Source organism: Struthio camelus, chromosome 14 (assembly GCF_040807025.1).
Source record: "Struthio camelus isolate bStrCam1 chromosome 14, bStrCam1.hap1, whole genome shotgun sequence".
In the NCBI taxonomy this organism is placed as follows: Eukaryota; Metazoa; Chordata; class Aves; order Struthioniformes; family Struthionidae; genus Struthio; species Struthio camelus.
Window position 1 is genome coordinate 15,009,104 of NC_090955.1, and position 26,105 is coordinate 15,035,208.

The 26,105-nt window shown below is 56.9% G+C and overlaps 1 long non-coding RNA gene across 3 annotated transcripts; it reads right to left on the reverse strand.

Moving 5' to 3' along the window:
* Positions 1-5,410: 5,410 nt before the first annotated feature.
* On the reverse strand, positions 5,411-20,797 carry LOC138060977 (uncharacterized). 3 transcript variants are annotated; one of them, XR_011134509.1, is made up of 4 exons: positions 11,053-13,070; positions 8,307-8,401; positions 8,092-8,186; positions 5,411-7,257 (listed from the first exon to the last, which is right to left on the reverse strand). It is a non-coding gene; the product is annotated as an uncharacterized lncRNA (long non-coding RNA). The 3 variants fall into 3 exon arrangements; XR_011134510.1 differs by lacking the exons at positions 8,307-8,401; positions 11,053-13,070 and adding an exon at positions 20,077-20,797; XR_011134508.1 differs by lacking the exon at positions 11,053-13,070 and having other exon boundaries at positions 8,307-11,033.
* Between the last annotated feature and the right edge of the window lie 5,308 nt (positions 20,798-26,105).

The window sequence follows — 26,105 nt, forward strand, 5'->3', positions numbered from 1 at the left end:
TTCCCATTCCCCAGCCCCAGGGGGATGGTGCCGAGGCGCAAACTCAGAGGACCGCTGCCTGATTATCCTTCCAGCATATTCTCACATGCTCGTGGAGGCGTTAGGTTTCCTCAAGCTTTGTTCCTTACTGCACTTCTTTCTGTCCTTCTTATTTAGCGGGGGAGCGGATCCAGGATATGCGAGTCACTCGGATGTCTCCCCACCCCTCCCGGGATCAGCTTCCCTGGTACAATTCATGCCTGTAATAAGACGTTGACATCAAGCCTGGCTTGGCAGGGCCGTGGTATAGCTTGGCTCTCGTTATGCCCTTCCGCCCGCCACTACCCTGGATTGCACGCTGCTCGTGGACACTAGGACCCGCTATTGTTTTCCAGGCCCCCAGGCCCTGTTGGTTTGGACCGTAGCCTTGAGCAAGCCGTGCTCCGGGAGGTGCAGTCAAGGCTGGTCCTTCACGTGTTGGGCACTGCGGCTGACCCCACACCACTCCCGCTAAGCATCTCCCCCTGGGAATGACTCAAGGCTACTGTATATGTAATCCTCAACTCTACTGGCACTTGGGAGATGCTGCAATAGCAACACCTCTCCTTGCCAAGGCAAAGGAGATGCAGCACTAAGCCCTGCTGGAGCTCCGCTCGTCCCAGCAGTCTGAAAGGTACCTCTTTCTCACACTGCCAAAACAGTTCACAAACTAAATTGGCAACAAACATCCCACTCCCACAAACACCATCTTCTTGCCTGTGTCCACTCTGTGTGTGTGTGTGTGTGTGTGTGTGTGTGTGTATGCACGTGTATTTTTTTAAGAGCTAGTGAAAACTGCCAGACTGACAGTTTAAAGGAACAAGCTCTTCTGTTTATTTACAGAACGCAGACAATACAGGAAGCAGCAGAGCAAACTTCTCTTTCCTGGCCAGTGTCAAATCCACTGTCCTGAGGAAACTCCCTTGAGCATAAAGTTCATGCATATTCATTTTTTGTGTCCCCTGCCAAGGATCTAGGAATCATTACTTTTGCAAAGAGTAGAGGAATGTTACAAAGATCAATATTATCCTCACCTTAAGAGGGCTGCAAGTTTTCCTTTATGCAAAAACCACGACTGCTCCATGAGATTTAAGCTGAAAAAACTCCGTAACTTCTCACCAAATCAGCCCAGTTCCAACCAAGACAGTTCTCTTCTGCATAGTCCTCATCTACAATCTGAATTAAGCCTGTGCTCTGTCTGCATAGGGTGGTCCATGTCATTTGTACCATGCTTATGGTAGTTCAAATTAATGCACATGGTTCTAGTTATTATTTACTTGCAAAACATTCATCAGATGACGTGTCTGATTCAGTACTGAAAAAGCTAGGCCACTAAAGAGGACAGCACTTATTTTAATAGGGTAAATGGTAAATGGAAAATGCCATGCTTTAAAGATGTCTTATACGGAAATAGATTCCATGCTCTGTCCTCAGTCCCGAAAGGGTCAGAAACAATAATTAAGAGAATGGATCTGGAAGAAGAAGGATAATGCTGGAGGATTTTTTTTGCAGGTCCGCAGCAAAGCCAGCTGCCTGGGCACCAGCAGTTCAGAAGCCTGCCGGGCAAGGCTTGTCCCTTGCCAGGCACTTTCTATTACTCCTGGGCAATTACAAATTGATGGATGAGTCATGGACGATAAACAGAACCAAACTTTGTTTACTGGGATGGAAGCTCTGCTCTGGGATTTCTCAAGAGCTGCAGAGATGCAGGGCTGACAGCTACTGCTGTGTGCGTCAGGGTATGAGGGATTGCAGGTGAAGGATCTGTGCTTTTCTGCAAAAGGCTGTGATTAATAGAATGGTTTTTCCTCACTCCAAGTTCCTTTTAACTGATTTGACCAGATCCAGGAACCACAAATGAAAACATCTGTAAAGTACAGTTTAAGGGTTTAATTTGTTGGCTATGCTTCAGATGAGTGGGAAGGACGTGTGACCTCTGGAAAAGAACTGAATGCCATGGCCCATCCCCTGCTGTGTGCCCAAACCTGCTGCACTTGTTGACTTTCTGCAGAAGCCTCAGACCTATTGCAAACATCACCATCCTGCTGGGACTTGCTCCACTGCCCAGGAAAGACTGCAGAAGAGCAACCACAAAAGAGGGCAGCAATGAAGAGCTGCCTCTAACCTACCAATTCATGCAACCGTTCCCTGGCCTTTTTGGGGAGATCTTCAGCCCCCTCCTTGCTCAAGGACTCTTGCCAGACCTGCTTGTCCAGCTGCCAGCCCACTCCTGAGGGGCTCCAGGATGACTATCCCAGGTCCAGAAAGCCTGCATAGTCCACTCAGTCAATATTGAGCCCTGGAGACCGCAGCCTGCTGAGGCTGCTAACTCAGATCCAGCTTGGGCTCCTGATAACAAAACACCAGTTACTGTTGTGAACCCTCGTTCCCCTCAGTCTTGTCTACTGAGGCTGTAATTCTTCAACGGGACTATCTCTTACCTAGTGAGTTCCTGACACAGCAGAGTTTGCCTATGTTATTGCAAGATAAAATAATTATATGCCAAATGCCAAATGAAAGGAACAATGCATAGATAGCAAATGCCCAAAAGTTAGAAGAGGCCAGAAGGCTTTTTCTCCATAGCATCTTTTTTTTGAATTTTCTTGCATGGCAAGGCAGAGTCTTGAATTGCACAGCCACAGCTTCCCACAGGACCCCCCCACCTCCCTGGCTTGCATTTATAACACTGGTTTGGGGCGTCATTTCCTGGGCTACCTTTGTATGGAAAAGAAAAACCCTTGTTCTATGAAACTGCAAACCCTGCATCTCCTCACACCTCAGGCATCAGTCAGTTTGGGCCCTGAAACATTCGCAGAGCTCAAACATTAGCGCTAATGAGCTGCTGCACTGGCAGCAGGGGGAAGCCAGTAATCCAGGAAGGCTGGAGCACTAGGTGGGCCATGCTGCAAGTGTGAGAGCGCTCTGCCCAGCTTTCCGCTACAGGAAACCCTCTTTCCCCAGGGGAAAGATGGGCTCTTCAGTCTAGCTGTCACACACGGAGGAAAGAGCTGCTGTTTTCTCCTGGGAGGAGCAAGGACCTCCTCCAGTTGAGGGAAGAAAGGACAGAGAACTGGTGTTATCCAGCCGTGACAGCTCCAGCGTGGTGGCATCACCCAAGCTTGAACTTCAAGCTCTTCTGGAAGATCACAGTGCAACACACTGAGAATTTGCTATGCTGGCACGTGGATGTTAAAGCCAGCTGGGGTGGTGGGCCAGGGCTCGCCACCCCGCACAGCCTCAGACATGCAGTCAGAATAAAAACTGAAACCCAGAAAGTTACTGTTTTCAGTTTGGATCAGCCTCTCACTCCTGCCTGCTGAGTAGAAGCTTTTTTGCTCAGTGGATGAGGAGAGACATTACGGTGCAGGGAGGCTGTTGCAGCCCCTGCTGACACAGGAAGGAGCTGGCAGTTTCGGTTTCCTCTTCTTACACTCCTACACTCGAGCAGAGCCATCCCCCACCTCCTGCCTTCCTCCAGCTCCACTTTCTGGTTCTCCTTTTTCTGAGCTCAGGCCTCCCCTAGAGCAGACATCCCTGAGACATTTCTCAGGAAATAAATCAGCCTGCTCCTTGCTCCTTTCTGGGATCCCATCAGGGACGGGCAGCAGCAGAAGGGCTGTTTCGGCAGGCTGGGGGCTCCCTCTTCCCCTCTGCTGCAGTTGGTCATCTCCAGTGTGCACCGTTACGCTGGCTTTTGACACAAGTAAAGAAGCATCCAAAAGTGTGCAGTGCATTTTGCCCTCCCCTCAGGGTTCACTAACGCTCGGCCTACGGCAGCATCCCCGGCTGGGTCTTGCACGACTGGCTGTCCCACTGCAGCAGCACTGAGTTCCCCGGGACACAAATACCGGGGAGCTCAGCTCTTTGCCCAGGCCTGTTCAGACAAACCGATTGGGTACTTCAGATTGTGTTTCACAGACAGTAGTTTCCCAGCGTATGTCTTCATGGTGGTCAAATCTTATGTGGGACAATGATGTTTATTATAGTAGTGCTTAGGGATGAACTGCTGATCTGGGGACTTGGGCTTTCAGAAGAGCACCCGAGCCTGGCCAAAGAACCTCTCAGTTCGCAGTGGCATGCCCAGGCGCTGAGGGCAAGTGCCCTCCACGTTGAGCCAGGGAGCAGCTGGTGAGCTCTCCCCTTTTAGTGCCTGCTCTCTGGCATCTTTACGTTTGCACTTGCACTGTTTTGTCACTGGCTAACTAGCACAAACTGCAGAGCATGTAAAGAGGGGCACAGCTAAGAGTGAAACTCCCCCAGGGAACATTTCTGGAAGCTCCTGAGCCAGATGACCCCGGGGCTTGGCTGGCGTCCCACATACACATACCCCACCACACCTACCCGCGTACAGCTGTAGAAATGTCACCACTACTGGTCACAGGAGTATAGAAGTGGGGACTTTTTGGGGTAGAGAAAAGCCAGTTCAGATGTGAAGGTCAGTCAAAATAAGTGAGTCATCCTTCATCATTGCTTCAAACCTCTCCACCCTTCAATTTCCATTTTCACTTTTGCAACTCCTTTGCACAGCCTGGTTTCACTTGGCAAGACACTCCCCAAATTCTGTTCCCCCTGAATTTCTGCAGGATCGGGGATGGTCCCAGCAGACCCTTTGTAAGGTATCTGCAAGGTGAACGAAGGTGAGAAGCTTTGGCTCGGCAGCAGCAAATAGCTCTGATCAAGTCAACCAGTGACGAACCGGTTGCAGAAAACTTTCCAATTCAGCCAATTTAATGCCTGTAAGATTCTGCAGCAGTGAATCAAGCAACAGGAATAAATGCTGGCAAAAATAGGGATTCAGAGGAGACTGACTGTATTTTGCACATCACAGGATGGCTTTTGTCCAACAAGCCAGGACTCCTCACACACAGCTATCAATCTCAACGCAGATGGGCTGACAACACGTCAGCTCTGCGTTCCTAGCAGAAATTAAGTGTGACTCCTGCTCGTGACTGCAGAAACTTAACTAACAACTCTGTTCCCTTATCAGCCAAGCCTGCAGCAACCCCAAAACTGCAGTGTTTGTGCTGCTGGTGTTCTGGCATTAACCCCACCGCTTCAGGATCCAACGTCCCTCTTCCTCCTCCATCCCTTCCCCTTTCCCCTTCAATCTGCCCCTGGGGATAACACCAGTCAATATACCATTTTATCTCCTGTGGAGGAGCCTGGATGTGGGTTTCCTCCTATTCCTTTCCCTTGCCTACTCATCCCGCTAGCTTTCTTCAGAGCAGCCGCCTATGCTTCTGCCTCTTGATTCAGCCATCAGGGAGACGGCAACATTGCAGAAGTCGGATTATAACCCTCACGTATCTTTTAGTTTTGTGGATGACCCTTTTCATCTAACTTTGAATGGAAAAACTCTACTAGGTTCTCTTAAATGAAGAGGTCCAGCATGTCTCAGAATAAATCCTCTTTATTCACAGAAGAGCAGAATCCTTCCACCAAACTGAATTTTCCTCACTAATTATCTGAAGGTAAGAATGATACTCGCTGCAGAAAGTCATGGTCTGCTAGGCTCTCTCGCTAGGTGGGCCGTCAGCTGGCTGCCTGCGAAGCGAAAAGCTGTGGAGACAGCAGAGGCTGCGCTCCACAGCTTCAAGGGCCCATGACCATGGCTGCACAGGGAAGGTCATGATGAGCACCAAGGTCATGATGGTTGCGTGATGGGCACCAAGGAGGACTAGGCTTTGTTATTTCAGATGTCATTGCTATTTCTTGAGTAGACTCCTACACTCCATACTAGACCTTGCCCTCTGCCAGAAAATCTTTTAATGTGTGTGTGTGTGTTAATGGCTAGTACCTGAGCAACCTCCCGCCCTTTCCTGCAGTGCTCGCCCGCACTGAGCCCCTGCTAGCCTTTTCCCCACCAGCTCCCCACAGCTAAATGTGCAAATGAGAAGATGTGTGCAAGACGAGGAATGACATGGGCGAGCAGCACGCTCTTCCCGCTATAAAGAATATGCCCCATCAGGTCTCCAGCGCCAAGGAGCAGATGTCAAAGAGCGCTCCCAGCCTATAGTCTCTGGAGCGCAAGTACCAACAGTTCAGGCAATGACAAGAGGACAGGGTGAATCGACTTTGACTGGGAATGTCATCTCCTGTGAATTCAGCTCTGGGATATATCCTTTCTCTGCCGTTTCTCCTGCTTCTTCAGGGACTCTTCCTCTTGCTATTTTCAGTGCAGGGCTGCTCGCGTTACGTAATGAGACAGATTATGCTGCTTTTAAACAGGCCCTGCCTGTGAACATCCAGGCTTCAGCTAAAGGGAGCTGCATTACTGTAACGAAGAAAACTTTATAAATCAGCCAGAGTAAGAACAAGGCTGTACCCATGAGCTCCCCGCTGCAGCGTGGAGGAGCGAACACGGACTGTGCTGATAACGCGCTAAGGGGAGGACTGCTGCCCCGCAGCGAGACCCGCAACCGGGGGATCGTGCTTTTCGGAAGCACGACAGTTGCCTGGCTGTGCAATACTGTGCAAGTTAATTAATCCTCCGTGCTTCTTCTCTTTCCAAAGGAGATTTTATGCTGACCTACTTCTTCAAGGCAATGTGAAATGTGCAAAGTGCTTCAATGTCCCTGACGAGCAAGCGGCACCGAAAGCGCTAATTATTCCGGCTGTTCTCAGTACCCAAAACGCCATGGAGCAGAGACAGCGGCGAGCAAAAGGAGAACAGCGCAGCTCAGGAGCAAGCCGGGGAGAGAACGGCTCCTGCGGAGAGGCCGTTATTTCCAGCCTGGCGAGAGACTCTTGCTTTTGGGCAACAGCAGTTCACGTGCTGCGCAGACATGTGGGGAGACGGCTCGGGCTGCGAGGCGGCGAGAGCAGCCGCGCGACGGCGGGGAAGGCTTGCGGAAGAGGCCGTGCCGTGCTGCCTTGAGGCCCGTGGGCCCCGCGACAGCGGGAAGTCCCGCCGAGGCCCGCGGCTGCGCAGCGACAGCTCTCCCGGCGGCGGGGGACTGTCCGCCCCTCGCATGCGGGTCTGGGGATGCCGCCAGCCCCTGCAGCGGAGGGGCGAGCGCGCAGGGCAGCTCCCGCGCAGGGCGAGGAGAGGAATGGGATCTCCGTTTCAGGATGCCCGGAAACGCTCCGGGTGCCTCCCCGGTCGCTCCGACGCCATTACCTGCAGTTACGCAGCCGCCGGGGCCCCTTGGGGCAGCCTGAGCCGCCGCGAGCTTAACCTCCCTCCTTCCCTCCTCTCCGTCGCCGCATGCCTCCTCTTCTACCGGCGACTACCGAAACCTGTGCGGGAGAGATTGGCAGAAGTGAGGGAACAGGGGGACACGCTCTGGCTTTTATGCATCCGAACCGTTTTGTCGCAAGCTCTGCGGGGCTTCTCAGTGTTGATCTGGGCAAAATCACAGCTGCATGTCCCTCCACTTTCACGCTCGACCGCTGAGGCCAGACGCAGTTTCCTTTTGCATTTTTGTGAGTGAGGAGCCCCACTCGTTTCTGGCTGGCCGGGAATTGGGAACGCCCCAGGCTGCTAGGGCTGCCGGGAGGCTGGCAGAGAGGGGCCGAGGGAGCTGTAGAGCATCCGTCCTAGCAGCATGCGTGGCCCGGCACCCGCTGGCCGCCCCAAACACATCCCAGCCTGCTTAAATTCCTCTCCCAAGAGACTCGGCCAGGAATCAGGGCCCTCAGCGAGGAAATTCTTAGTGAAATTCCTTCTCCCCCCTCCCCCTGAGCTGTTTGCAGAAAGGGACCGTCCTGTGCTCCTCTGAGCACAGCAATGACCCCGCACCGAGGAGCTTCTCCGAGCTGGGCTCTTCGGGGTGGAGGGCAGCAGAAGAGCTGAGGTAAAAGAGAGCAACTCGAGCGGGTATTCGGGGAGCAACTGCCCTGGTGGCATGTCCGGCAGGGAGTGGACCGTGAGCGATGCGCTACAAAATGCCTTGCCAGAAAACCACAGCATGTTCTGGAGGGAGGAGGATGCAAAGGGCACCAGACAGCTGCAAAGAACCGCTCTCTCCTTCGCCTCCTTCCTCTAGGGAAGAGGAATACAAGAATTATACTGCAGATTATACATGAGCTCAGAAGAACGCATATATTAGTAAGGGCTCAATAAAACCAAACCTGGGATTAAGCAGAAGGATCAAATCCTCATCTGACACAAACGGCTGCAGCTGCATGGAAGCCATGTGCGCCACACCAATTCATCCTCAGTTCCTCTGCACAAATAATGAAACAGTTAAAGCAGCCCAAGAAAGCTGTTAATTTTGTATCTGCATTGAGCTGCTTAAAAAGCAAAACACAGAGTAAGGCTGGGTCTGCCAGCAGCTGTCACTGACCTCAAAATAAAAGATGTTGTGGGCTGATCCAAAGTAGGGCAGGCTTGCAAGCAAAATACCCCCAGCAGCAGCCACCTGTGAGGACAGCAGCCATGCTAAAGAAGGGAGGAATGTGAGTTTTGACAGGCACAGAGCAAATGCTGCTGCTCCCCTTTCAATCCAAATCTCTGAGCAGGGTCCCAGAGCTGGAGAAATTACTTGAACAATATTCCTGACCGTTCTCCCTCCCCATCTTGAGATTGCCCTGATCTAGGCAATCCGTGTAGGGATTATCAAACCAAACTTCATCTAGGCCAAGGTTAATGAAAAAGTCTACAAAATCCTACCAGCTGCAGCATTTTGGTTCCCTCAACACACATGGATTCACGTTATGACAGCAGGGGACATGCACGCAAATCATAATACCGAGCCGAAGCAAGCAGAGAAGGGCTTACATTGGGTATCCCACCCCCGTAACGAAGACAAGAGGCTTAGTTCATTCTTGCCTGGGAAGCACGTGGCACACCTCTGCTGAACGCTAGAAAGGATTATTATTATCCATCACCTTCATCTGGACAGGCTTTGTACTGCTCAGCAAGGACTCCGGCCATCCCTGACGCACATCGGCAGTGCTGCCTCTGTGCCCCCATTCATGGGGCAGCCAGAAACGTGGCCCCGTCCCGCACGCCACTCTGCCGTGGCCGATGTCCTGCATGACAGCTGTGGCTGCGCCACGTCCGCGGGCAGCTCTGACACGCAGGTGCCACGTGTGGGCCATGTTCTGCTTGGCAGCTTGGGGAGCCGATGGCTCTTCTCCTCGGTCCCACTATCTGATGTGGCTTTCAGTGGCAAAATGTGCTCAGGCGTCAGGAAGGCAGGTCTCCCCCCCGAAGCTGCTGGGCATGGCACCAGTGCAATACGTTAAACCAGCCACAACAGGGAGCATGGGAGGGGAAACCCAGGAGAGTTTTTCTAACCCATCCGTGAAGCCCTAAATCCTGTGTCTCCACTTGGGCAGCCTCACCACTGCTGGATGCCCCATGGAAGATAAGAAATGTGCTCAGGCTCTTCTCCCTCTTTCTTTTAGACAAAGAGAGAAGATCTTTGAAAATGTAGGTTTCTTTCATTTTCATAGCTTTTTCTGTTATGGGGGGCTTTAGGAAATGGGAGGACTCAGTGCATCATCGACTGAGTTTGGCTGACAGACCCCTCCACCTCCCTGCCTTGATGACTCCTTATCGCTGGAGCAGTTTTCAGCATCTTAGCCCTCATTTTAAAGCCATTATGTCTCCAGGCATTAATGCAAAGAAAACCTAAAAACCATGGCACAGCAGTAATCAGGGCAATAAGGTCTTTGTGAGCGTGCAGACAGACAACAGGAGTCATCTGAGGGCAGTGTTCACTCTGAAAATTAGGATAACAGGGTCATGTCAACACCTATTTGCAACTAACAGCTAAATACGGGGCAATGTGCTGCTAATCTCACGCAAACCCAAACTGCCTTCAACCCTACGATGCCCATCTGCAAAGGTGCCCAGTTTCTGCCTAGCGGCACCTTAATACAGCTAGGTACATCATGAGATAAGAATAACATTAAGCATGATGCAGACTCTGGAAGAATGAAACGTCCCTCTGCAATTCCTGCTCCTGGTGTCCTCCTCACCTGCGGCTCCTTTAGGGTCGAGCATCCCCTGACGTCCCAGGCCGCTTTGCCTGAAAGCCTCTTTTTTGCCTCAATGTTTCCTTCTGGGTAACATTTTTTCAGACTCCGCAGCAATCTCTCCTTAGCATGTGCTGCCCAGGCCACTCCTCGCCTTGTCTTATTCACTTTTTTACTTCCCCTGATTTGCAGCCGCTCAGAGCCCACTGCCTAACACCACCCGGGAAACCTGGCTTCTCCGCTCACAGCCGCTTCCACAAGGGTTTCACCAGGATGCTTCCCTTGGAATGGAAGATCGTTAATAAATACTGGTTTTTCCTGTCACATTTCCCTCAAAATGGCCAAGGGACTATGTGACGCAAGCCCTGCTGGCAAGCGATCAATTCGTTATTCACCAAGTCATGCAAATTCATCAGAATTGGTCTGAATCCATAGAGACCATTTCCTCAGGGTGTCAGAGTGGGGGTTAGAGAAGAGCTACAGCAGTGGCCAGTGGTCTGGAAACCAGCCTGGTTACCACTTATCTGCGCAGGCTGGTGAATGGGAGGTTTCTGAAGTGATTAGCCTCTGCCAACAGGTACCTAGGCAAGGACAAGCTGGTGACAAAAGAGGGAAGCAGAGCCAGTATCTGACCTTTTCTCTCTTCAACTTCCAGTCTTCAGTGAGACACAATTATTTTACTTAACAGCAAGGGTAATTAACCACACAAATGGTTTACCCAAGAATGCAAGAATCACAATAGTGCCTATTATAGAGCAGACCACGCTAGATGGAGATCATTGTTCTTCTGGGCCTTAAAAACCCATCAATCTAAACCAATGCTTTAACTGATAGGAAATCCACATCAAAAATACACACAGAACCGGTATCCCTCAGGAACAGCAAAGGGAAATGAGGTCAGCCAAATCCATTAATCACCAGGGCAAGATTGATCTTCGCTATATCTGCTCTCAACTGCATTAAACCTGCCCGTACGTGTCAATAGGGCAAAACTGCCAATTTACAAATATTTATATGCAACATAAGAATTAGTGTACAAAGAGGTTTCCCAATCAAGCTGTGAGGACACCGTGCTCGCAACAAGTAAATCATTTATTACACACTCACCCAAGTAAGGCACTGCCGGGAACTTCATGGCCATGAGACTGGTCAGGCCCAGTCCGTGGGACATTAGTGTCACCGAAGTGGAAGATGCCAAGTAGGGAGAGGTGGAAAGAAGAATTCACTCTGCTCGCCCCTTTGCTGGGGTTAATGATTGCTGAATAACCCCAAGGATGAATCTAAACAATAACCAGTGCTAGGTCCCATCTGTGCAGGCACCCTTAGGACACAAGGGCCGTGGGACAGCAGTACCACGGGCTGGCGAGTGGGGATGCCTCCCACGGCTCAGGCCCACACCGCGGGGAGGGAAACCTCCACACTTCAGTTCATTGCCACGAGCGGGCAGATGCCAACCTGCTGCTTCTCATCTCTGCCCACTCGGGGTTTTATGAAATGTAAGCTAAGTACGATTTGACCGCTGTAAATATTTGACTTCCATCTGCAATTTAACCTAACCTGGCTTGAGTTAAGAGCAATTTCAAAGTAAATGGCTAGTGTAAAGCATTCCCCAGCTCAGGGGATGGCAAGCTGTATAACCAGGCTACCGAGCCCCACGTGCAGAGCCCCTGCACAGCCTGTGCCTCACATTTCTCCAGAGAGAAACCAAAAGACACCTTCAGGTGCATCAGCCGCATCAGGATTTGGAGTTGCTGGAGGCTCCCAAGGGCCAGGAGAGCTCTCTGCAAGCAGTAGGGCATTGGGGAGCCCCACGACTCCACAGATCACAGCAGGGTTTGTAACACAGCCGCTTGTACCCGAGTCGTCCCCTCTCCCCCGCGTTCAGGCTCAGTCCGTCAGCACCAAGAACATCGGAGCAGCAGATGGGAAGAACAGAGAAGATACAATTGCAACCTGATTGCCCAGGGCAGTTTCTAACCTCCGGCCTCCAGCAAACATGCCAGGACACTACCGAGCTCAAAACGTAGCCCCAAAGAAACGAGCATCTGCTCGGGCAACCGTGGATACTAGCACTGAGCCCTGAGGGAAAAGCAAGGAGGAATTATCTATGCTAGGGCTTTGTACAGTCAAGGCCATAGGAAGGAGGACAGAGGAAGACAAGGCAGAGCGCGGCCCTCGTCCGCCTCGCGCGGCAGTGGCACAGCCTGCGGGAAGGACGGCACGTGCTCACCCATCTGGCACTTTATCTCTTTACAGTTTCGGGTCAGGTCAATCCATGCCAAGATTTTTAATGTAAATCACTTCACAGGGTGGATCTGGATGGAGGAGCGCCTGGCCCCTGCAAGGTGCGCCATCTGTGCCAGCTCTGCCCGGGCAGTCACGGGGCCGTCCCTGCCAGCCTCGCTCCCTGCCACCACGCCGTGCCTCCAAAACGCCTGTCATGTCGCTGAGCTGTATTTCAGGAGCAGCAATTTTGGCCAACACAGTGGCCACCTGTGTTTACCCTCTCCCATCTCGTGCCGGTGCACATATGATTACAGCTTTCAGTTTTAGCTTCCCATCTATTTTTATTGAATAGGTGCTGCCCTGTTGCTTTTTGCCGGCGTCGCCGCTGCTGCATGGGCCTGCCCTTCGCCTTTCCTCTGTGGCAGTTTTGCCACCGGCGAGCAGATGGCCGCGTCTGCCCGTTGGCTCTCCCTCGCCTCCTGCTTCAGCTAATCCCTGCAAACCCAGATAAAGGCAGGGAAACATGGCTTAGATCAAACGACTCCAGAAGCCCAATCTGCTCAGCTAATCAAAGGGATGGCTAAAGGGTGGCTTGATCACAGCCAGGAGGCACCTACACAGGGAATAAACCTTATATAACGTCCTCTTTGCTGCCACTGACACAGTTACAAGGGCCAGCGGCGGGAAGGTGAAGCCACGCGAATTCGGGCTACGGATACGGCAGGCGTTTTGAACAGCACAGGTAGCTAGCTAGCTAGCTGGCAGGTTCCTGTGAACTGCGGCTGACTAAAGCAATGCTATTTTTTTGAAATTCAGACTGACTTTTTCCTGCAACAGACTGATCTGGAGTAGGCTGGAGCGCCACATGCTCCCAGAGGGACTGGTGGCTCCGCAGCTTTCTGCACCCGCAGCGAGGTGCTGCCCTGCGCCCAGCTCCTCCGTGGACCTTCTCCCACCCCCAGTTAGGTGCGCGTGGCCAGCCAGCCCAGCGATGAGCAGCCAGGCTTCCCCCTCTCGCACCGATCCTTTCCAAATGTCCCTTCTTGCCAGGCCCACTGTGGGCAACGCGGAGAATTTCTAGGGAAATCCCACCCGCTGGCCCCGCAGCGAGCCTGGCTGGTGGTGGGCCCGCCTGCGGGCCGGCGGGTGCAAGGCAACGGGGCAGGCAGGGCAGAGGGAAGAGAAATACAAAAAAAGGCACCGAGTGGGATCTTGCCGCGCCGTGACCGAAACGCATGGTGTCACCCCGGGCACGCCTGTGATGTTGAGAAGAGGGCAACTCATCAGCCAGATGCAGACCCACTCTCCCGCATGCCTGCCGCTGCCACAAGCACGGGTTAGGGATGCCTCGGGGAGCCGATGCACCGGGGGCATCAGCCCGGCGTGCGCTCGAGGAAAGTGTGCCCCGCTCCTCGGCCCCACTGCGGGCTGGCAGCACTATTTCTGCTGCCAGGAGACAGAGGCTGGAGGCAGGTTGGAGCTGGCCATGGCTAGAGCCTGTTCCCCCACGCATGCTTCCCACAGGCATCCCTGCCACCCCAGCCAAGGCACAGGGCTTGCACGTTGGCCAACAGTGGCCACCTGTGTTTACCCTCTCCCGTCTCGTGCCGGTGCACATATGATTAGAGCTCTCGGTTTTAGCTTCCCATCTATTTTTATTGAACTGCTTTAGGTGCTGTCCTGTTGCTTTCTGCCAGCACTGCTGCTGCTGCATGGGCCTGCCCTTCACCCGTGTTGCGGGACTGCCTTGCACCTTGGTCCCAGTGTGAGGCTGTTCCGGGCAAGAAATAAGAGAAGCCACTCAGCAGCATGCCAAGCGCTTGCCACTGGACTCCTCTCGCAGCTGTCACAGCCACTGAAGACCACTAGCCCACAGTAACCCCTCTAGGTGATGCTCTTCTCCCATGGGAAGTTTACCACCAGAGTGAAACCGCCATGCAAGTTCACAGCCCTGATACTTCTGCTCAACAGCCACCAGGACAGACCTGCAGGAGCCAGCTGGTCAGCCCAGCCTGAGGAACTGGCCGTGTGTTTAAGGCTCAAAACGCAACCAGATCTTTGTGTCAGCACTTAGAGGCATCAGAAGAGAAGCAGATATGCACTAGAAAGGGCTACAGCAGTGGGATTTAGTCAGGGGCGTTAGCTGAGCTATTGTCATTAAATGCATCCAAAATAAGAAAAAAAATTAAAAACAAGAGGTGGCCCCAGACAAACCGACTCATCCACTCCTATTCCTACAGCCATAATGATACATTGCAAATCTCTGCCAGGAGGCTATCTGCTCACGTCATGCCTCGGAGGGAAACGGCAATAGCTGGACACACACAGTCAGGAGAAAAATCTATTCATAGTTCCACATAATAAACTTCATCTGAGAGAAGATAAAAGGGAAGAAGATGAGTCAATTGGGCAAACAAGACTGAACTTTCCCACTAACAGGGCAGTTTTTCCACCTGGAGAGACATCACCTAAAAAGCTCTCCAAAGAAGTCTCATTGCTGATGGATGAAGGTTCAGAGCCTCGTCCTACAGCTAAGCAAGGGCATGGCCCGCAGCCCTGGGGGCAGCCCTTCGCTTGGCCCTTGTGAAGGGGGCTCCTGGGTGGCAGCCAGGCAGGGGCTGTGCAGAGTGGGATACTTATTTAGGGTTCTTTGACTTCATCAGTGTGGAAACGAAAGGGCTGGACGGTAAGAACTAGCTCAGGAGCGGCCACCAGGCTCTGCAAGGCAGGAGACATCTCGGGAGCTTTCCTGAGGGGGGCAGGGAGCCTGCAGACGCAGAGTCTCCCACCACGGGGCTGCCCTGCTGCCGGCCGGGGGGCGCGTGGGGCCGGGCCCTGCCTGCAGCTTTGCTCCCAGGAGCACACCACCATCCCCTGGGCATCCTTATCAACACACTCCCAGTTTTGCTGTCCCTAAAGAAACAGAGCAGGACTGGTGAAGAGCGCAAAGCACGTCCGGGTGCAGGGCACAGACAACAAACTCGGTGCCTTCCTGCCAGCTCCTCTCCGAGCCCAGGGCCACCCTGCAAAGTCACACGGGTGCAACTATTCCTGGGAACCCTTGGGAGCTCAGCGCGAGGCGCCTGTCCTCCTCGCTGTGTAATCTGCTAATTGCATGGCAGGCTCTCCTCCCGCCTGGCTGGCGTTTACTGGCTCCCACAGCAGGCTTAGCCGCCCCGCGGCTGGCCTTACTCACAGGGTCACCCGCTTCGCCGAGGCGAAGGGCCGTGGGGCGAGGATGTGGCAGCCGGGGCCGTCCGCGTGCTCCACGCAACGTTGCTGGTGATGGATGGTCCTGCGTGCATCCCCCTTGCTCCCTACCCCAACTGGGGCCGGCAGCCACCCCCCTGCAAGAGGGCACGTCTCTGCCCCAAATGAGCTTACCCCATCTTAGCCCCGGAGAGAGACGGCTCAGGAACGGGCAGCGCCGTGCCCCCTTCCCAGCCGCGGGGGGCCCTTACGTAACCGAGCGGCCCCCTGCGCTCAGCCGGCAGCTCGCGCTACCCTATTTTTAGCCTCTTCGCTCAGCCTTTCATTTTAAAGCCACCCACGGGAAACATTTCCATTTTACCATGAAAACAATTGTGCTGCAAAAATAAATTCTAAGGACATCAAAGTGGGAAAATAAAGTGGGGAGGAAAAAGGGTTCCTTACACAGGGGAGCCAGGGAGAGCGGAGGGACCGCCCGGCGTTGTTCCCGTGGGTCGGACACAGAGCGACCTCCCGAAGCTCTTTGAGCACAGGAAACAATGCAGCAAACAAGCAAAGCAAATGAAAATAGAAGGGGAGCGCTGCGGCGGCGGCAGCGGTGACGCAGCCGAGCCCCCGCAGGGCAGCCAGCCCGGCGGGTCGGAGCGCCGCGCTGCAAACAGGCGACCGCCGCAGGAGCACAGCCCCTCGCCCCAAATCACCGCGCTCGGAGCACCGCTGCGGCGCCCCAGGGCATGCGCAGGAACGGCAGCGGGCGCCAAGCTGCCCCCGGGGAAGGAGATGCCCGGGGGGTCTCAAGGTGCAGGAACAGCTCAGGGAGGGGATTGCACACTGAGACTTTGGCCGTTAGCGGGAGGAAACGTGCTCTGTGCAACCAGAAAGCTGCGGTGATGTGCGAGAACTGCTCCCTCGCCTTTACTTTGGGGAAGTAAAGGAAGCAGCCACCACCCAGGGCTCGGGAAACAGGGACAGCCGCCGGGATCGGCACATCCCAATGCATCAGCGACTGGTCGCAGAGGGGTTTTACCCAGTGCCTTTTTCTGCCTCCAGCCCAGCACGTCCTCAGAGCAGGCTGCTCCTCTGGGAGCAGAGCGCTGACGGGGGCTCGGGCCGCAGGAAGGGGCCGTGGTTACGCAGAGCTGTCATGCTCCTGGTGCAAGGGGATGCCGTGGTGCCCCAGCTCATTTGTCCCAGCTGCTCCATCAGTGAGGGCATCCAGGCTTGGCTGATCTCCTGAGGGCTGCCCAGGGTGAAGTCCAGGGCCCGCAGGTGGCTTGGGTCGCTGCTGTCTGCTGTTGATACAAGGACAGCTCCTGGAACCCAGTTCTTCATGTAAGTGTCTTTGCTAGCTCAAGGAACAGAGACACTGCGGCGGCCCCGAGAGCCACAGCATCTGCCCAAAGCCCTTCCCGCGATCCTCCCTTTGGGCCTTGAGACACCTCCCCAAAAGCTGACGATTGCTGGCTTCCTCCAAGGACCGGTCGGTCCCGCTGAGATTTCGCCTCTGCCTTCCCCATTTTTATTGCTTATTCCTCCCCCTCTCCAGTAGAGCCTGGCAAGGCGCTGGCCTCCTGCCCTCCCACGTGCCCTGTCCCAGGTTTAGCCTCCCATGCTCCCCCCTAACAGCGGGGCCAAGCTGGGCTGTGACAGGAGCCTTCCCGTCACCTCTGCTGGGATTGCAGTGGGAAGAGCTACGCGCTGTGTCCCAGGGGAAGGCCCGGCTGCACATCCGCCCTGCTCCAGGTGCAGGCTCTACATCCGCGGCAAACGCTACCGGGGCCCCGAGAGCTCCCGGCACCGGGAGTTGGTTCCCAGAGCTGAGGTCACTGCAAGGAAACGGCTGTCGTCAATCCGATCCATCCAAAGTACCTTCGCTAACTGATGACATCAGGAGCGCAATGTTTCTGGGCTGTAAAAACAACCGTGGGTGTGCTGGGAACAGGGATGGGCTGCGGCCAGCGCATCCACCGCAGTCCTGTGCCAGCCGGCGTCACGCGGTTCCCACTGCTTCTCCCCCGGTGACAAAGGGCCTTTTAGGTAGGAAACGCACTGGGAAGGCTCGTGAAGTTGGTGATATCCTGCGCGAGGAGCGATGCCCGGAGAGGAGAAGGCTGCTCCTTCCCTCGCTGCCCCGCTCGGGGGCCTGCACCGACACGCCGGAGACGCCCCAGGCCTGTCTGGGCGCCCCGCTCACTTGAGAGCTCAGCCCTGGGTCACGGGGGAGCGGGATTATTGCTCCAGCCCCAAACAATGCCTTGCTATTCAACCAGGAAACAATAGCAGCAGTGTTGGCTAAGGTATCTGTGAGGGATGCAGATAACCGCAGGAGAAAAATTAGCACGAGGCCCCTGAAAGTAACCGCAACAGGCAAAACCAGACCGAGACCGCGGCGAGATGGGACACCTACCTTTGCCTCAGGAGTTAGGCGCTACTAAGGACCAAAGTGCTTTAATTAGGGAAAACCAGGATGCCAGATAAGCCGATGGTCTGACCTTCGCTTGACGTTACAGCAGGTGAAACCCAAACCTCTACCAACAGCATCTATTTCCTAATTAATAGATTATAATACGCCCGAGGAAGTTAACCTTTCCCAGCCCAGCAGCGCAGGCTCTTGCAGACACGTGACGACCAACGGCTCGGAGCAACAAACCCCTTTCTGGCGCAGGAGCAAGGAGCGTGCCCGTGTGCCCGGCTGCCCTTCCTCGCCACGCGCAGCGCGCCCGCTCGACGCTCCCGGGAGGGCGAGTGCGGGCTGATTCACCCTTTTGCCAGGGACCCAGAGGGATACTTCGGGCCGCCCCTCACCTCGCCGAGGTCAGCGCGTTTCTGGACTCTTGGACGCTCATGTCCGGCTTTAGCGAGGTGCCGAGTGCCTGCGGCCACCCAGGACATCCCCAGGAGCCCAAGGCAGTCGGCTCCTTCCAGACATCAGAAAAATCAAAGAATCTCCTGAAGTTTCCAGCCCGGAAGCACCTGGCTTTGAGGCCACAGGCATAATACTACACCGGGATTATGGTCGTTAGCAAACTCACAAAAGTCCTTAATTAGCTCATAAGCACAGGTGGAGGCAGGTAACTCCCAGCGCTCCCGACGGTAATATTCCCTTGTATGTGCAGCCTGTTTGGGCTGGAGCAACTTCTGGACTAGACTGTGCTACTTCCAGCAACTCAAAGCCTTCAGTAGTCCAAGAAAATATATAAATAAATAAATAAAATAAAAAGCATCAAGGAGAAAGGCAAAACCCGCGCAGTGGCACTGCGTGAGCCCCTCACCCCAGAAAACGGGCCCTAATCGGCCCGTGCTCCAGGGAAGAACCGAGGGCGTCAGCCTCCGGGCGGGGGGACGGGGCGCGAGGGACAAACCCGCTCCCCGCGGACGCTCCGGCAGGACCAGCGCGGGATTACGCAGGCGGCCCGAGCTGAGCGGGCTCCCGAGCCCACCGAGTGCCAGTTTCTCAAGCGCCGCGCTGCGCCGAGGGTCCGGGCCGTGCCGGGACTCCCCCCGGTGCCCACCGCGGTGCCATCACCGCCGCCGCCGCCGCGCGGCTCCGCAGCCATTCGCCTCTGCGCCGTCCTCCCTCGCATCTTAATTTGAGCCTCGCCTTTCCTGATTTTCCAGGGGAAAAAAGCCCTTCGCTGATATTCCCCGATTAGCAACGGTCTGCGATCATAACGCATTAACCCCAGTTTTCTCGGCGGCTGCAGCCAGCCAAGAGCTTTCGCGCGAGCTCCCTTGGCCCCGAGGGCGCCGCGTCCCGCCGCCGCAGGCTGGGGCTCAGCTCCGGCTGGGGGCCGCGCTCCGGCTCGCCCAGGGAAGGGGCCCGTAGCCCGCGCTGGCACCGGGCAGCACGTCAGCCCGGCTCGCCGCGCGGGCCGGCCCGTCCTGCCAGGCCAGCTGCCGGCCGCCGCCTCCCCGGAGCCCCCCGCAGCGGGTCACCGCGGCCGAGCCGTCCCCGGCGGGCGCGGGGCGGCGCTGCCCGTGCCGGCGGCAAGCAGCAGGGATCGATCGCTCGGGCTGTCGGGGCACGCGTTTTTCCCCAGCCAGCCCCGACCGCCTCCCTCAGGGAGCTGCCGCAGCGCCGGGGCCGCCCTGGCGTCCCCTGGGCCACCGCGGGGTGCCCGGCAGCGAGCCCAGCGCAGCGCAGAGCAGCGCCAGCTCCCAGGCCTGCGGGAGCACAGCGCGGCCCCGAGCCCGCCCCGAACCGCCGGCCACCTCTAACGCTGCCCCGCGGACTGGACGTCGCCCCCGGGATCCCCCGGCTTCGGAGGCTCCCCAAACCGGGGGGACCGGCGTTTCCGAAACACCCAGGCGGAGCGCGGCGCCAGGGTTTCACGGCAGGCCGGGTACCGCGGCCGCCCGGGAGCAACCGCAGCGCAGCTGGCAAACGCGCCACAGCCAGCGCGGTCGCCCTCAGGGCCCGGGACACAGCGAGCGTTTAACGCCCCACGATCGCAAAGAAACCCAACCGCCTCTGCCGAGGGAAAGCGGCAGCTAGCAGCGGGCGACCGCGGCAGCGGTGCGGCCAACGCCGCGCGCCGGCGCTGCGGAAATCGGCCCCCGCGGGCGGAGAGGGAGCGCACGGGCCGCCGGCCTTGGGCTGGTGCTCGCCGATGCAAACCTGTGACCTCAGATTTCTTTTTTAATGTCTTAGCTGCTTTTTTGTTTTATTTTTTTAACGCCGTGCTTTGGACTTACCTGGACGGGAAGGCAGCGCTCCGCTCCCGTGCCGCGGGGAGAGGACCCTCCGCGAGCCGGGCCGGCCCCCGGCGCGCTCCCTGCTCCTCATCGGCAATTAACCGCGCTTGGCCGAAGCTCCCGCCGCAGCCCAATTTTTCAATTGAAAAAAAAAAAATAGCCTCGGGGTGAAAGACACGTGCCGTATCATTAAAGATGATACGAGCTGCCGTTCGCCCCAGGTGACAAAGCTGGGACAGCCGCGGGACTGGGGCGTGTTTTGCAGGCCCGCAGCGCCGCGACTGCACGACGCCGTTTCAAGCCGGGGGGATTCGCGGGGCGCTTGCGTGTTTCGCCGTGTACCCCCTCGCAGCTGGTACAGAGGCCGCCGCGTAGGGCTCAGCTGAAAGAGAAAGATCTTTTTTCTTTTCCGTCTCCTTGCTGCAAACACGCTTCCTATTTGGCCGCTTGCAGAAGCCGACACAGACGTCTCGACGCGATCTGCCTTCGGAGAGCCGAGCCGCAGCACCCCCCGGCGCGAGCCTCCCCTTTCGCCCGCCGAGGCGCAGCGCTCGTGGGCGCGGGCGCTTTGGGGTTTTGCCCGGGGACTTGTTTTCCTCCGTGCTGGGCTCTGCAGCCTCGCTCGAGCCACGTTACCCAGCTGCGGCGCGGCGGCCGGCCCCGCAGCGCAGCCGAGCCAGCAGGTTTGCATTTTTGACCTCCCTGGCATTGCATTCCCCTTTGTCATAACTTCAGCTAAATTCAGGCCTTGCTAGCTAAAAATACTGACGGGCAATTAATCAGTTGCTGTAAGATGGGACTTTCCCCTCGCCGCAGAGAGCAGGTGGGGGAGCGAGGCCAGACCATTGCCTTACGCATTTCAAACGTCTCCGAGCTACAAAACGCAAGCAAGGCGAGAAGGTGGCCAGCAAAGGCAGCGCGTTTCCGCGTGAAGAAGAGCGCTTCGGTTTTTCACCCCCCCCCCAGCTATGCTTCCCCCAGGTCTGCAGGCCACAGCAGGGCCCTGTCAGCAGCTGAACCACCACCGCGGCGCCGCCAAGGCTCAGCTCCATCAGGAATTTGGAAACGTTTCCCGTCACGTGGGTTTTTCCCGTGCGTAATCCTACAGGCAACTCTTAAAGCGCGGTCAGCTCTGGGATGCCCGCGGTGGGGCCGAACCCTGATGGGGCCGCGGGGGCGAGCGGCCGGTGAGCCCCGCGTTCCCCAGCCCAGCGAGCCGCCCGGCGGCTTTTGGGGCAGAGCCGCTGCCCAGGAGCTGTGGGAAGCTGCTGCAGCGTTCAGGACCCGCCGGTCCGCCGCGGGCTGAGGCCGGGGCCGGATCCGTGGTGGCCCTGGGCGCAGACGCGCGCCCGCAGGCGTTGCCAGAGCCGGCTGTCCTTGCAGCCAGCCGCAGCGCCTGCTTTCCCCCGGCGCGCGCCGCTTTCCGACACGCGCGCCCGCTCCTCTCTGCTGCGCAAACGGAGGTGGCGGCGCGCTCGTAAAAGCCGATGGCGTTATTATCCGGCCCCCCACAACGGCACCCCCGAGGGCAGCACGGCGAGGCGCCAGCGGCGCCCAGCGCTTCCCCGCGGCGGCGTGGGGGGACCCGCTCTGCTGCGGGCGATAACGCGCAAAACGCTCGAGCGCGCCACACGTGCGGGAGCGACGGGGAGGGCGTCCGCCGCCGCCGCCGCCTGGCACAGCGCTCGGCGCTGCAGGGCCGCCAGCAGCGGCGCCGGTACCCAGCGGGGCAGCGCGGGGCAGCCCCCTCCTGCTGGCCCGGCTCCCACCCTCTCTTCCCAGCGCCAGCCGGAGGAGCTGGGGAAGGGCAAAGCGGCTCCCGCAGCTCTATTTTAGTACGAGAGACCGGTCATTTCCCCGTCACAGATCTGTGTCTTTATTTAACTCCCTTTCAGCTTCCCAAATTACTAAAGGCGGGCTCCTGCTCTGTTTGTTTTGGAAGAAGATGCATGGCCACAAATTATTTCTGATTAAAATAAACACCCGGCCTCTCTTTTTCGCCCCGCTTTGATGTCGGCGGCTAATTTTAGCGCTCGCAGGCGCGAGGGCAGGCGCGCTGGCCGGGGCCCAGCGGGGAGGCTGGGCCAGGCACCGCGAGAAAGGCGCCGGCTCGGCCCCCGGCTTCGGGGAAAGAGCGCCCGCCGCGGGACCAGGGCGGCCGCCGGCTGCTCGCCCCGAGCAAGGGCTCACTGCCGGCGCCGAAGCCCGCGAGTGGCATCGCCCCGGTACCCCCCGCTTCGCCCCAACCTGCTGCCTGGGGCCGACAAGGGACGGGCTCCCGGCGCTGGCAGTTTCTGTTTCATTTCCCCCCGCCGGGACGCTGGCGCAGAGGTTTCCCCATTGAAGCACCTTGGAAAAACCAAACGTTGCTGTTTGTCGACCGGTAAGCTGGATTTACTGGCAACAGCAACGAGCTGGCGCCCAGCCGGGCTAAACGACAGGGCCGCGCGGGCTGGGAGCGGTGGGGGCCGGCTGGCCGCAGCGGCCAGGCGACGGCCCTATTTCTAGCACGTAGGGATCATCGCCAGAGCAAGAATCGGTCCCCGTTTGGCTGTTCCTGGCGACGGAGCCAAGGGGGTCGGGGATTAACTAGCTACAGTAATTCCTGCTTAACCCGCAGGGAACAAACGCTGGTTCAGGTTCCCGTTTCCTGACCCCGGGATTAGCCCGCGCTCAACTGACCCAGCTCCGACCTCCTCATCTCCGAGGAACGGGCTCTCTTACTCCGCTCCGGTGTTTTCCTGCTGGGAAAGCACCCCTCTCCGCGCAAGCGGGCACCCAGCCTCCCGGCCGCGGGTGGGCAGCTCCCAGTCAAACCAGCGCCTCCCATTTCCAGCCAGGGACTGGAAGGTGCGGGACCCACTGGCAGCGTTTTCTGCCCGGGGGCTTTCACCCTCCGTTCCCTGGCGTGTCCCTGCTCTGCAGCGTGCCCACGAGGCCCGCGTGCCACCTGCGTCCGGGCAGGACGGGGCAGGCGGGCGGCTGAGCACCCACGGGCACGTCCGCAGCCTTCCTCATCGCCGTCCCGGCTGCAATAAACGGGCGCCCGGGCGCAGAGCGGAGCCGAGCGCTCCCGGCCTTTCTGTGCGCCGCAGGAGGTCCTCCCCGGCTCGGGAGCAGACGGGGCCGAAGCCCTTGTGCAAGCTCGAAGGAAACCTCTTCGCAAGTGGGGAGGCACCGTGCTGCGTCTTACGGCTGTCAGGGGCTGAAGGAGCCTTCTTCCGGCAGGGAAGGCACCGCCGCGACCAGCACGTGCCACGGCAGAAACGGGGACAGGTCCCCCCAGGCACCCAGGGAAGAGCCTCATGGGGGGCAGAGGGGAAGGTTTCAGCCCCGGGTTGCACGAGGCCCCCAGGCCGGGGAGCGCTTATCGGGGGCGTTGTTTGCTCAGCGCTCGCCACAGGCTATTTTCGGTAGGTGCTTTCACAACCGGGCAGAAACTCCACGCCTGATAAGCGCGTGTTTATCCGGGGGACAGCGCTTCCTATCGCAGCGAGGTGGGCGCAGAGGCGAGGGCCGTCGGTGGGGGCAACGCAGCGACCCGGCCCCTCCGGCCGGCGCTGGCCCCAGGGCGCCTGCCGCCTCCAGGGGCACGCGCATCCTGGCCGCTGCAACGTGCCCTCCGCGCTGCTCCCCGCCGACTCCACGGACACCCCGGCCTTCAAGGGGCATGGACGCACGCGCAGCTATCTATAGCTCGGCTTGAGGTTGATTTGGACAAAGCGGGGGATAACGAGATTATTTTTAGATTTATCTGACAAAGGGAAAGAGGCTTTGCTGGCTGCCGCGTCGGGGCGCAGGAGAGGGCTGGTGCCACGCTGCAGCACACGTGCGGCGGGAGAGGACAGCTCAGAGAAGGCGGCTGGCAGCAGCCGGGACGCACCAAGGCCAAAGGGGACTTGGCTGTAATTAAACCAATTAGTGCTACATGCTGAGCAGCCAGGCAGATACACAGCCTCTTCTTCCATGCTCTAGGGACAGTCCCCTCGCAGCGTACCACAGCCAGCGCTGACTCACTGATCCTCGTAACGCTGCTGTACCACCACAGCAGGTCACCTGTTGCCATGTCCATCTATGGGGAAACTGAGGCACAGGGAGCCCAAGGCTTCCCTAGCAAGCCACTAGGCAAGGCAGGCTTCAGACTGAAGCCCCCAGCTTGCCCAGGCCTGCGTTTGCAGCCTCCTTTCATTATTTGCTGTACCCGAAACCTGCGCCCCCGCCAAGGCCGAGCCCTGAAGCCAGCAGCCTGTGGAAGCCCATCAGCAAAGAGGGAGCTCCCTCTATTTTCCCACATCCTGCATCAGCAGTGGAAACCACAAAGTACTGGATTTATCATCTGCTCTGATGCACACGCAAGGAGATTTGTTTCATGTTTTGCAAGGGAACAAGTGAGTCACAGGTACAGGAAATGGCCAAGCAGAAAGCACTTGTGGCCAGGGCATCCCTATCCCAGGGACTCACATCTCCAATTAACCCAGCCCTCAGAGACAGAAAATGATGTGCCCAAACTAATTGGAGAACCCTTTGTTTTTTCACATGAGGGTCTCCTGAGGCTTGTGGAGTCATAATCCAAAATTATCACCAGCTGGGGAGCCACAGGAGGTATCGCTCTCAAGGGCGCAGAGGGAGGGAAGGAGAAGAGGGCAAGTTAGACCCTCACTGCTGTTACCTAGCTCTTGCAGCACTCTCCTCCACAAATGGTGGGTTCATCATCTCTTTCAAGGTCCCTCCACTCCTCCTCAGCAGACATGAGCAGGTACCTGTAGGGCTCAGGGCAGGCCAGATCCCACGGGAACTGCTCTGTGGGAAGCCCTGGCCCTCCTGGCATGGCTTGTCCTGACCTGGGATGTCACGTCAACACTTTGTAATCTTCTGCAGAAAGGATGTTTCAAAAAAAAAAGTTTCAGCCTGGCAACATCCAACTGCCAAAATGTTGTATTATGAAATCCAGAATGTTGGGGTTTACTGTACTGAACAACATCTAAAAATATCAAAAAACTAGCTCATCCTCTAACAAAACATTTAGCAGAAGGAGTCAATGCAAGAACCAGAACAACAAGGCCAGCAGGCTTTTCCCATGGCGAAGCTTGCTGGAGCGGCCAAGAGCTCTTCCAGGCAGCTTTGATGAGACTGCAGTTTTGCAGGAAGGGGAGGCAGATTCTTTGCTGTTCGTTACCGCCACCATTTCCCCTCACTTTGATTCTCTTTGTTAACCTGAGGTGCACATGGGCGAGACCCCACCCCGGCTCCCAGACACCCTCTGCCCTAGGGGTGCACACAGCCCCCAGCCAAGGGACACGCACGGGGCAGGTCCTGGAGGGGCAAAGCCCATCCAGCCAGAGTGCCTGTGGGGTGCCCGTGCCCACAGGCTCAGGTCCCCCCTTGAACACTCACAGCTCAGCCCATACTCACCCCCATTTTCTGGAGCAAGTCTGACCTCAGGTCCTAACCCCTGGCCCCGGCAGCAGTGACGCCAGCCGGATACAGCACCGCCGTGGATCAGAAATCTCTTACCCACGTGGGTTTCCACAAATAAGTCATGACTGACTCACCTCGTCCTCACCTTCCACAGACAGCTCGGCCAGACTGAGCTTGTCTCACCTTCGCAAGGCAGATTCCCCCGCTCTCAGACCACCCTGGTCCAAGTCCTCTCCTCTTTTGCCAGGCATTTGCCGAGAGGGTGCAAGGACAAGCTGTGCACAGGGGAGCAACAGGGTCCTCTGAGCACCCCCCAAAACTGTCTGAGCCAACCAGCTGACCCCGCTAACCCAAGGGACAGCCTCGCACACCACCTTTACTCTTTCCCTTAAATAAATCAGATGAACCCATTTTACAAAGCCCCTGGAGTCCATGTCTACAGACGACCCCAATTCAAACACCGGTCCCTGTTCCATGGACATCAGCATTACCCACGTGCTATCTGCCATGATTTTATATTTTCTTTCAGATCATTAATATAACTAGGCAACAGCAGCAGGCCATGCACAGCTCCCTGGCGAAGCTAGAAGCATCTACACTGAAGGGCTGGT